We start from the raw sequence: 12,000 nt of genomic DNA on the forward strand, positions 1-12,000 counted from the left end.
GATTTAAATTATTGTATTTATTTGATGTCTTTTATGGTCTTTTTGTACCGAATAAAGTATTGAAGAAGAAGAATAGCTCATGATTTAAAAACACCTGCTGCCAGGTTCTTTGTGCGTCCAGCTTTCAGGCAGCAATAACAATGTCAACATAACTCTTGTGACTAATGTTCCTTCTTTTCCTAAGATTTGTCTAGTGGCAGTTTTGTATCGTCATAAAGTAGCATAGAGGGTTAATATGGCTGCTGCAAACAGCGTGTACTGTACAGATCACAGATCTACATTTCATATAGATAACTGAGTAGATTACTGCTTTTGTCATAGTGATTCTTTTATTATTGCAGTTCGTAAGCTAGACCCCTTATACAGAACATTGACTGTTATGACCTGTCATTAAAGAGCATCATGGAAACGGCATTCAAAGGGTTAGGACTGTCAGACCTTGCATCCATGATGTGGTTCCCCCCAGCATTTTGCCTTCAGACTTCCTGTTTTGCTGACATTGTTTTTGATAGCTTTAAGATTGTGGGCACTTTACCACTGCTAATCAGTGCTAAAGCATATGTGCTGTCTGCTTAACAAGTAGTAACATTGGCTTGGCCGCAACTAGCATATTAAATATACTTATAAGTTCTTAGTAAAGTGCAGCACCTATGCCCAGGGCTTGTAAATTAAATGATACTAGTGGGCCTGCAGCACAGATCATGCCGCCCATTACAGAAGCCCTTTAAACATGCCTGTCACCATAGAGCCTGTGGGTGCAGTTTTAAACTGTCATTTTGACCTAGCAAGTGCACCCACTTGGCCCAATCTTTCCTTTATAGTACATGCAAATCACCCCCAAGGGGAGGCTGCAGTATATGTAAAACGTTGGACATGTGCTAAGTTTAGCATCTCCTGGTAGTGAAAAACTAATACAGTACATTGTTTTTTCACTGCTGCAAGGCCTATCTCGCTCAAAGGTTATCATTGGGATTATATTGAATCAGTCCTTAAGTGTATTTTCCAATTCAGAATAGATAGAAATTTGGAATTGGGTGTCTCCGGACTCACAATTTAAAATCAAAATTAATGGTGAAGTTGGATTTTATATTGTAATTCTTAAAGTGCCAATTTTAGAAAGTTGGCACTTTCTTACTTTAGCCATTTGGTGCATTCTGCCCGTCTGTGGATACACGTCTGGAGTGGGTGACAGCTGAGCTATGTGCATTACATCTGGATAGCCACACACAATGGGAACTTAGGTGTGATGGATGGCCCTGATGGGCCATCCTGGGCAGGATGAGTAGGAGGAGCTAACACTTACAGCTGAATAGGCTGTGTCTTGTCCCCACACAAATGGCTGCAAACCCCCCTGTAGTGTGTCTGGAGCCAGGACAGGGGCTATGTGAATTTCAAATGCTTCTTTCATTGAAGTTTCCCCCACTTTAAATTCACAACTGGGTATAAGTACTGGACCTCAGACACCAGCAAATCAGTACACTTCCGAATCTGTGGATACTCTGCCAGGAAGAACGACTGCTGTACAGAAAGGACCGCCACTCTGCTGGATTAGTACTCTTCTGGACTCCTGCTCTGCCTTGCTCACTTGCTGTCTGCTGCCCCCTTTGCCTGGTAGTGGGAAGGACTGGATCTGCATCTCTCCAACCCAGAATCCAAGTGACTCTAAGTCCTTGCTGGCTTGCATCCCTTTTTCTGAAGTCTCAGGGACACAAAAGACTTCTAACTCACCTGCTACAGCACCAGGACTCTGCCAACTGTGAGTCTTGCCATATCAAGTGATGTCAATTCAGTCCTAGGTCCTTGAAAGTGGGTATAAAGTGCTGCTCCAGAACCGGCACATCACCACTGCTGCGTGGATCGGAACCAGAACATCGCCTGTACTGCAGGGATTAACTCCCACACAATGCAGGGTCAGATCTGACACATTGCCTTTCGGACCACCACAACTCAGAGCCACCGCATAACTACTGCTACGTGGAGAAACTTGATGCATCTCCTCTACTGCATGGGGAAAATCAATGCATCTCCTCTGCTGTGGGGATCAACTTCAGCACATTGCCTTCAGAACCACAGCAGCCTGGTTTTCCCTGCAATACTGCTGCTGCATGGGGAAAAATGATGCATCTCCTGAGCTGCATTGGGAAAATCAATGCAGCTCCTCTGTTGCAGGGACAGACACCAGCACATTGCCTCAGTGGCACCTGCATCTTCATTGACGCAGCTAGGATTAAGATACTTTTGTTCAGCGGTCATCACTTGGCCACTGTAGTCAGCCTATGCTCCATTGCAGTCGGCATGAACTTATGACTTTGTCCTGGTACAGTGCGACTAGATATTCCAAATAAGTGCCTATTATTTCCAAGTGTTATTTTAGTGTTTATTCTTATAGGGTTTTTTCTCCCAAGTATTAGTTTTGTGCTTATTCTTATATCTGGTGTTCTCAGACTCAGACTTTCATGGAAACCAGGCAGGGCAGGGACTGCAAGCACAAGCACAGATCACCCCTGCGTTAATTTTTCCTTAACAACAGATTGTGTAAAATGCTTCCCTCAACTGGCCCCAGTACCCAACATTTTCCCTACTCCTCACTCTCATTTACCACCAGTTGAGAGAGGGTGGTCTATGGCAACAGAACTGGCCACGAATTGCGGACAACCATGTTGATTTGGACCAAATAATTCCAGATTCATATTGTTATCGCAATTCTGAGGATACAGTCTCAGCATTAAATGGTACAGTGGTGCATTTTCCACCTGAAATGATCAAGATTGTTGATGAGCACTGTAAACGTTCCAGATGTAGCACATGGTCTCTTTATTTCCCTGATGTTTTTAAAACTTCATTAGATTTTCTGTTCATAAAGGTAGTATTATACAACTTTGCCCACATCCAGACAAGGGTAGTTAAAAATAGATGGAACTTGACAGGCTCCATTCTAAGAGTAAGCAGAACAGAAAAAGGTGTGTCTTAAACTCTCACACATTATAGTATGTCTCCTTCAAATCAGAAACATACAGGAAGGGCTAGTCAGAGGGAGAACCATTGGACATGAAGACACCTTCCATCAAACTCTCTATATCTAGCAGGCCAAAAAGTTAGTACCACTTGGGATCTTGACCTCATCACGCCTCTTTCTCAACAAGAGAGGTGGAAGTATTTAGACATTTAACCAGAAGTGTGCCTTTCGAGAAATGAGTGATGGTTTTTGTTAGCCCTGGCAGCTTTTTGGCTTGTCTCCCCTTTCTTCTTGCCTTCTGACCTCATATTTTTATGGTGTACTGTTTTTGCTGGCTTATTGTTTCTGAGCACTTTACCACTGCTAAATAGTGCTACAGTGCAAGTGCTCCCTATATAAATGGTACTGTTGATTGGTTTGTCAATGATTGGCATATTTGATTTACTGGTAGGTCCCTAGTAAAGTGCACCAGAGGTGCCCAGGGCCTATAGATAAAATGCTACAAGTGGGCCTGCAGCACTGATTGTGCCACCCATATGGGTAGCCCTGTAAACATGGCTCTGACATGCAACTGCAGTGTCTGTGTGTGCAGTTGTAAACTTCCAATTCAAGCTGACAAGTGTACCCACTTTCCAACCTAAACCTTCCCTTTTACTGCATGGAAGGCAACCCTAAGGTGGGCCAAGCGCAGCCCCTGGGCAGGGTGCAGTGTATGTTAAAGGTGGGAAATGTGCTGATGTGTGTTAACATGTCCTAACAGTAAATTTACTGACAAATTGATTTTTCACTGTTGCCAGGCTACATAGGTTAACATGGGGGTGCCTTTAAATAACTTTAAAGTGCAATATCCCTTTGAAAGCAGATAGAAATGTAGAGTTTAGGGTCTCTGGACCACAATTTGAAAATATATCTTTTAGTGAAGTTGGTTTTTAGATTGTTAGTTTGAAAATGTCACGTTTAGAAAGTAGGCATTTTCTTACTTAAACCCCTTTTTGACTCTGCGTGTTTGTGGATTGCCTATCAGGGTCAGTTTGACAGTTGGGCTGTTGTGAATTCCCTCTAGACAGTGACACAAAGGGAACTGGAGTGTAACCTGCATATCCTGATGAACCATCTGAGCTAGAGTGGAAGGAGGAGTGGTCACTCACACCTGAAAGTGCTGTGCCTGTCCTCACACAATGCGGTCTCCAACCCTCTGGTGTGTGTCTAGGGCCTGGTGTGGACAAGGAAGGATCTTACAAACACTTGAGACTTTGCTTTGAAGTTTGCCAACTTCAAAGGCAGAAAGGGGTATGACTGTTGGACCCAAAACCCCAGACTTCTGGAATCTTTCTGGAATCAAGAGGAACCTCTGCCAAGGAGAAGAGTTGAGGAGCTAGAGGAGGAGTACTATCTCTTTGCTGTCTTGCTTTGCTGGATTGGCCTGCAGTTGCGGCTTCTGCCTTAAAAGAGAGCAAAGGGTGAACTTTGCTGTGTATCCTGCTTGAGATAGTTCTTCAAGGACTTGGAGTTGAGCTTGACTGCTGTTGTAAAGACTTCAGTTTCAACTTCCTACAGCACTAGAAACTGCGTGTTTTGTGCTGTTCAATGAGAAAAACCACAGCGACGTCATCAACGATGCTGCTGGCCAGCACCGTGCCCTGCCGACGCTGCACGGAGCCGCATGGCTCTGCCCCGAACCGTGACCCTGGTCTCACCGATGCCATCATCGGATGACTTCACTGAGCTGCTGCTCGCACTGTGACCTGTGGGCCCCACACTCCACCATCGCCTGCTCACACCTCAGCCTGGGCATCCCTGACGACACTGCTCCTGCTGACACCAGTGCCACTGTCCACACCGTGGCCTCTGGACACCGCTCATGAGGAGCACAAAGCACTGTCCTGTTACGCACTGCAGCCACAGTCCACCGACGCCAATATAATCAACTCCAGTGCCGTCAACAGATGTCCCTTTCTGCACTGTGACCTGTAGATGCCCCCCAGAGCCATCCCGCACCGCTAACTTGGGCATTCCAACGACAATGCCTCAGCAAGGATTACGCCGCTGCCTGCACCGTGACCTGGTGACACCGCATGTCACACTGTCCCTCTTCACATGGCAGCCCTGGTCTCAATAATGCCGCTGGACGCCATCACCGAGCCACTGCCTGCACCGTGACATGTCAGCACCACACGTTGCATCGTCCCGCTTCGCACCGCAGCCCCGACGCCATCCACGCCAACGCTCCTGACTTCATCAGCCTAGAGTTCGATCCACAATGCGTGTGACTTCAAGGGCCAGATCATCCCTGCACCGACTCCAGAACTGACATCACGATGCAAGCGACGCTGCTCCCTGGAGCTCACCGCGAGGATCACAACGCCCTGCAAATCCAACGGTACTGTTTGGGGTCTTCCCAACACTGTAGCTGACCTGCGAAGCCGCGGCCGGCCTGCACTGTTGGTTTTGTTGATCATGATGCTGTGATAGCCCCAGATGGAGCTATCGACTTCAAGGAACTGTATTTTTATGTTATTTCTTGCAAAATCCATATCTTTAGCACTGTATGTTGGATTGTTCTCATTTTGTTAGTGTTTTACACAGATACATATTGGCTATTTTTCTAAAACTGGTGTGGTGTCCTTTTGTAGTGTCTTCACTGTATTACTGTGTGTTTTGAGCAAATGATTTACACATTGCTTCTGAGATAAGCCTGATTGCTCATTGCAAGCTACCAAGGGGGTGGGCAGGGGTTATCTGAGATGGGTATCTCCCTTATCCTGACTAGAGCGAAGGTCCCTACTTGGACAGGGTGCAAACCGAGTACCAACTTGAGACCCTATGTACAACATTATTCATTAAAGTGCATTTTTCACTAAAGGGCAATTTTTATAGGTTGCAGCCCTAGATCCTCAAGTCCTGTATTGTTTGGTAAGAACCTTGTAGGATTAGCATCAGGTTAAAAGCTGAGTTCTAAACTGTTGGAATGCAACATCAAAGTCTGCTTGCCACTCTCCTGGTGCTGCTGGACAGAGTCATTTGTGAGTCCTATCCTTTCCTGAGGCGGCCCTCTAGGCCCAGGCCTCAGAAGTGGGTTTTGCAGCTACAATCTCCCAAAAGTGACGCATCACTCAGAATGAGGCAGAAAAATCAATGCATCGCATCCATGCCAGCGATGCAGTGGCTGCCGGATGACAGCAGATCCACAGGCTCTGTGGTCCCATGGTGACGCTCTGCACGGCCACTGACGAAGCATTGCATTCAGTTTTCAAGAGCCCGCTGTTGATGCAATGCCCCAAGTGTGAAGGAAAACAGACGCATCTTGCCCTTATCAACAATGCTTTGCTCCTCCAAATGTTCTGTTTTAGCTGACCCTGCATGGGTTCTGTAGCCGGCCTACCCTCTATCGCAGTTGGCCTGGATTTTGGTTTTGCACCGGTTCCTCGCTAACTCAAGTATCAATCAATCAAGGATTTATAGAGTGCACTAATCACCCGTTAGGGTCTCAAGGCGCTGGGGGGGGGCTACTGGTCGTAGAGCCATGTCTTGAGGCGTTTCCTGAATGTCAAGAGGTCTTGGGTCTGGCGAAGGTGGAGCTGTAGGGAGTTTCAGATCTTGGCAGCTAGGTGAGAGAAGGATCTTCCTCAGGCGGTGGTGCAATGGATGTGGGGGATGGAGGCGAGGGTGAGGCTGGTGAGGTGAAGATTGCGGGTGGGGTGTGGAAGGTGAGTCTGTCGTTGAGGTAGGCTGGGCCTGTGTCGTGGAGGGCCTTGTGTGCGTGGATGAGGAGTTTAAAGGTAATCCTCTTTGATACTGGTAGCCAGTGAAAGTCTCTGAGGTGGGGGGAAATGTGGTCGTGGCGTGGGATGTCCAGAAGGAGGCAGGCAGATGTGTTCTGGATTATTTGCAGCTGTGTTAGGAGTTTGGTTGTTATTCCTGCATATATGGCGTTTCCATAGTCTAATCGGCTGCTGACCAGGGCGTGGGAGATGGTTTTCCTGGTTTCAACGGGAATCCACTTGAAGATTTTGCGAAGCATGCAGAGAGTGTTGTAGCAGGAAGAGGAGATAGCATTGACCTGCTGAGTCATGCTGAGTGTGGAGTCCAAGATAAAGCCTACGTTGCGTGCGTGGGTGGTTGGTGAGGGCGCGGTTCCTAGGGAGGTGGGCCACCAGGAGTCAATCCAAGCTGAGGGGTTGGGGCCAAAGATGAGGATTTCTGTCTTGTCTGTGTTTAACTTGAGGTAGCTTGATTCCATCCAGCTGGCGATGGCGCGAAGTCCGTTGTGGAGGTTGTTCTTTGCAGTTGTAGGGTCTTTCGGGAGGTAGAGGATGAGCTGAGTGTCGTCTGCGTAGGAAACTATGTTGATGTGGTGGGTTCGTGAGATGTTGGCGAGGGGGGCCATGTAAACGTTGAAGAGCGTGGGGCTGAGCGAAGATCCTTGGGGAACGCCACAGATGATTCTGGAGGCTTCTGACAGGAACGGTGGGAGGCGGACTCTCTGCGTTCTGCCTGAGAGAAATGACGAGATCCAGTTGAGTGCCTTGTCGCGGATTCCAGCATTGTGGAGGCGTGTGCGGAGAGTGTGATGACTTACCGTGTCAAAAACTGCAGAGAGGTCCAGGAAGATGAGTGCTGCTGTTTCTCCTTCGTCGAGCATGGTCCTAATGTTGCCTGTGGCAGCAATGAGTGCAGTCTCGGTGCTGTGGTTTCTGCGGAATCCAGATTGGGAGGTGTTGAGTACTTTGCTGTCTTCCAGGAACCGGGATAGTTGGCAGTTTACGATTTTTTCCATGACCTTGGCTGGCAAGGGGAGGAGGGAGATCGGCCAGTAGTTCTTGGGGTCGTCTGGGTCTGCCTTTGGTTTCTTCAGCAGGGTGCTGATTTCTGCGTGCTTCCATCTTTCTGGGAAGGTGGCTGACTCGAAGGAGCTGTTGATGGTTTTGCAGAGGTGAAGGGCGATGATGATGTTTGCCTTATTGAAGATATGGTGTGGGCAGGGGTCCGATGGTGATCCGGAGTGGATGGAGGCCATGGTGGTGGGGTGTCTTCTATGTTGACGGGGGTCCAGATGTGGAGGAGGTGGTGTTGCTTGGAGCGTTGGGTTCTTGGGTGTTTGTAGTCAGCTGGTGGGTCAGGGGTTTGAAGCTATTGTGGATTTCCCCTATCTTTCGACGGAAGTGGGTTGCCAGTGAGTTGCAGAACTCCTGTGATGGCGGGGGTTCATTGGAGCAGGTCCTGGGGATGGAGAGCTCATTGATGATGCCAAAGAGCTCTTTACTGTTGTGAGCGTTGGTGTCAATGCGGTTTTTGAAGAGGGTCCTTTTGGTGGTGCGGATCAATTGGTGATGTTTGCATAGGGCATCCTTGAATGCAATGTGGTTGGAGTTGGTAGGGTCAAGGTGGAGTTGGTAGGGTCAAGGTATCCTTTTGACCGCTTATGACGTCTAAGCACTGTTTTAACATTTAATTATATCAGTCATATCTCGACCTCAACTAATTGGATTTTTGTTGTTTTGGTCTTGTTTTAATCATTTAAATATTATCCATTTGTCCAAACTGGCCTGGGGTCTTTTTGTGGTTTTTCCATTGAGTTACTGTATTTTAAGTGTGTTGCACAAATACTTTTCATTTTGCTTTTTAAGTTAAGCCTCACTGACCTGTGTCAAGCTACCAAGGGGTGAGCACAGGTTGATGTAGGGAGTGTATCTGACTTACCCTGACTAGGATTGTGGTCTCTAATTGGACAGTGTGCATATCTCTGCCAAATGGAGACCCTTTTTCTAACAGGGGCCCTTTGTGTTTTACTCATTTGGGTATTTTCAATTCCAAGTCAACATTCTGTGATTGAAAACTGTTTATACAGATTGAGCAATGCACACCTTTACTTGGCTTGCTGTCCTTTAAGCACAGATTATTTTACATATTAAAATCCTTTGACAGTCTCCAAAAGAAAATAGGAAGTTTTTACGTTAACTAAGCTCAAACAGCTCAGTTTATGCTGAATCAATAGTGTCTCAAGGCTAATTGAGTAATTCTGACTGGAATAGAGGAGTAAGAGATCTCCATTAGTTAAGGAGAGTTTTTAGAAGGTTTACATGTTTGTCGACAGTCAGCACTGTCCAAAGCCATGGCGGGCAATTTACTGTAAGCTATAAATCCACATGCTTCAAAGAAAAAATATATATAAGGCAATCCTTGTAATGAACATGTGCATAATTATTGGGTCAATGGAAAAAGGCTTTGTTATGCATATGTCATGTGTTTAATGTAGTGCCAACAACCTTGTTTTACTTTGTGTCCTGCACAAGCAATTAGATTGTAAATATTCCTGTAGAGACCGTGAGCCTTGGCTTTCATTTTGTTAAGGCAATATATAAATATATGTATATATATATATATTAGAAAACAAATTGGTCAGTTGTTCGAGTAGCGCACTAATCTACAGGTGCTAGTGACGGAGGGAACCATCCCCGTAAATTTATATTCTAAGGAGAAATTCACCGCACTCCATGGTGCGGTGAATTTCTTCATTTGAAAATATATATGTATGAAGAGATATATATATGTGTGTGTGTGTACATATATACACACATGCACACATACATACATATATATATATATATATATACATATCTATCTATATATATGTGTGTGCATATATATATGTGTGTGCATATATATATATACATATATATATATATATATATATATATATATATATATATATATATATGAAAAATGCCATGCACAAACTTGTCATCCATGATATGATGCGATTTCTAATGTGGCAGTGATGTTATCAATGATGTTATGGAGTAAGTCATGAGTGATGTAATAAGTGGGGGTATTAGCTGTGCATGGCTAGTGCGCAAGTTATAGGTACCACAGGGCCTTAGTTATAGATACTAGAGGTAACTACGGGCCTCATTATGACCCTGGCGGCCGGTGGTAAGCTGGCGGTAACACCGTTAACAGGCTGGCGGTGTTACTCCGGCTATTATGACCATGGCCCAATAGCCACAGACATACCGCCGGCCCCTCCACTATACCGCCAGGTGCCCAGGGTATTATGAGTCTCCAACCGTCAGCCTGGCCACAGTGGTAAACAGCGTCATGGAAAGGCTGGCAGTAAGGGGGACCTGGGGTGCCCCTGGGGGCCCCTGCACTGCCCATGCACTTGGCATGGGCCCCCAGGCATAGCCCCGTCGCGTATTTCACTGCCCAAATTTCCAGCAGTGAAATACGCGACGGGTGCTACTGCCCCCCCTGCACATCAGCATTGCCCCTGGCTCTATTACGAGCCGGCAGCAATGTTGATGTGACTTTTCCACTGGGCCAGCGGATGGTAACACTGTTACCGTCCGCTGGCCCAGCGGAAAAGTCATAATAGGGAGCCAGAAATATCGCCGGCACTGGCGGTATTCTGTCTCCTTCAGCCTCGGCGATCTTTTTGAAAGACCGCTGAGGGTGTAATGAGGGCATATATTTGGTGAATTTCAGGGGTTTTTCTGTTTAAAACTACATTGTCGCTGCAATTTTCAACTCACTTCAGCTTCACATTAAACTTTGTTTTTTCAGTTCATTTTTAGTCTTATTTTTTAATGTAAAGTAATATTTCATTACCATATGTAAAAGATCAGGGGGTGGCTGTAGGTTGTGCGCAGCCCCAGGCATCCAACCCCACACCACGCACATTCTTTGGCCATGCAGGGCATGGAATTGGCCACAGGGCCTGCATCCAATCCATTGGTGCAGCGTCCTTTCCCAAGCCACTTCAGGCACAGGAACATCATCCCCTGATGCCTGTGTTTTTTTTTAATGGGAAGGGGTGCATAGGCCCCCTCCTCGTGCCACTTTTGACATTGGGGACCCCACCTCCCAGGGCCAAAAAGATATTTGTAGAGGGGAGGGGTGCACAGCCCCCTCCCCAGCTAAAAAGGGCCCCAAAAACCCAATACATAGGGGCTTTTTGTATTAAGGGAAGGGGCATTCGAGCCCTCTCCCTGAGTAACTAATGGCCCCCAGGTATATTCTTATTCTTCAATACTGAGCAGTAGGACTCAGATCTTGCGCCACTCCCTGGTATGCCTCCTATCGAGGAGAAGTTCCATGTGGTCCTCAACACAGAACATGGTCATTAACCTTTGCTTTCAACCCAAAACACCAGTTTGAAAACATCATCTTTTTAGGGGATTGGCTTTTACTTTATTTTGAACTTTGGATTTAGGGCATTTTTGGGGACTAATATTTCTGATATTTTTCTTGTTTACATTTATTTTTCCCTTTGAACTATGTAAATAGGAATGTCTGCTGATTGCCATTGTGAGTTTTCAGTTGTTTGCCCTACCCCAGTTGAGTCTTGCTACACGTACTCAGGTTCTATTCAGTTTATTTCTTCCCTCCACAAGGCCACATGACATTTTTACATAATCTCTGGAACACCTGCCCAGTGTTCTTTCTCTCTGAAAAATATATAAATCAATATTTTTCTATTTAACTTGAAACTATGACTCATTTAGTATTCAGCGTGCATGTAGTACGTAGACATATGCACATTGTCAAAAGGTGAACATCAAATGATTTCAGGGCTACACAGTATTCTGTGACACAACCCACATGCATCAAACTTCAGGCTGATGTGGAGGTGGAATTTATATAAAATTGACCTCTATTCATAAATAGTAACACAATAAAAATTACTGTTTCCATCTGATGGGGAATAGGTTAACACAAAAGAAAATATGGGTTTTGTGTGAGTAGAAGGGATTGACTAGTGGGTGCAGTCTTTATGGGAGCAGTGGTTGCTTTCCATGCACATAGGTGAGGGGTCATCTCCATCACCAAAGTAATACTGTGCCCACTTCAGATTGAGAAACAGCCTGGTACTTGAAGCAGATGGGTGAGTAGGTGGGATAATGGGTTGAGCAGGTGGATTGGTGTTAGAATGGGCCCAGCAGGTTGTTGAGGTCCTTCAGTTGCCTAAATTGCAGGCTGAAGCCAACCCCTCCCCAGCGTTGACTTGATGATCCAGTTTGTGACTGACCCTTGTTTAAGAGGCC

This window comes from Pleurodeles waltl, chromosome 3_1 (assembly GCF_031143425.1).
Source record: "Pleurodeles waltl isolate 20211129_DDA chromosome 3_1, aPleWal1.hap1.20221129, whole genome shotgun sequence".
NCBI lineage: Eukaryota > Metazoa > Chordata > Amphibia > Caudata > Salamandridae > Pleurodeles > Pleurodeles waltl.